General features: G+C 42.0%; 1 pseudogene; it reads left to right on the plus strand.

Annotated features, from left to right (window-relative positions):
- Window positions 1–202, plus strand: part of LOC104994692 — a 21,499-nt pseudogene extending 21,297 nt beyond the window's left edge.
- Window positions 203–522: the final 320 nt, after the last annotated feature.

A 522-nucleotide genomic window follows, 5' to 3' on the forward strand; every position in this document is an offset into this window, starting at 1 on the left:
CCCCAGGAAACCACTGAAGGTTCTGGGGAACACTTGGCTGAATCTGAAAGAAATTCTTGAGTTTGATCAAGGAGAAAATAACTTGCAGCAGGGGCAGGAAAGAGGGGGAAGTGGGGTAGAGAAAGAGAGAACACAGTTTTCTCATCAGGAGCTCAGCCCTGGCACTACCAAGAGGCCCTATTTCACCTCTACCTGCTTCTAGAAGCTTGGTATGGCAGAATTCTAGCCTAATCTGGGCTGTTGTCCCTTTGAAACAAATTATCATCATAACATGTCATTTTGTAAGAATGCCAATTTCTCCAAATTCTACAGTTCATCTTGTGTGAAGGATATTAATATCTATCTTTTTCTTTTCGTTGCTTTGAATATCTCAGTTCATCCAAATGATTTCCTCTAATTATAGTCGGAGTAAAAATGAAGAAACTGGGTAACTTCCCTACACTGGATGTATATTTCAGAGGCTCAACTGGCCCCCAGCCACTAGACTTAGGACTTTCACAGAAGAGATCAAGCACACTCCTT

Source organism: Bison bison, unplaced genomic scaffold (genome assembly GCF_000754665.1).
Source record: "Bison bison bison isolate TAMUID 2011002044 unplaced genomic scaffold, Bison_UMD1.0 scf7180017864263, whole genome shotgun sequence".
NCBI lineage: Eukaryota > Metazoa > Chordata > Mammalia > Artiodactyla > Bovidae > Bison > Bison bison.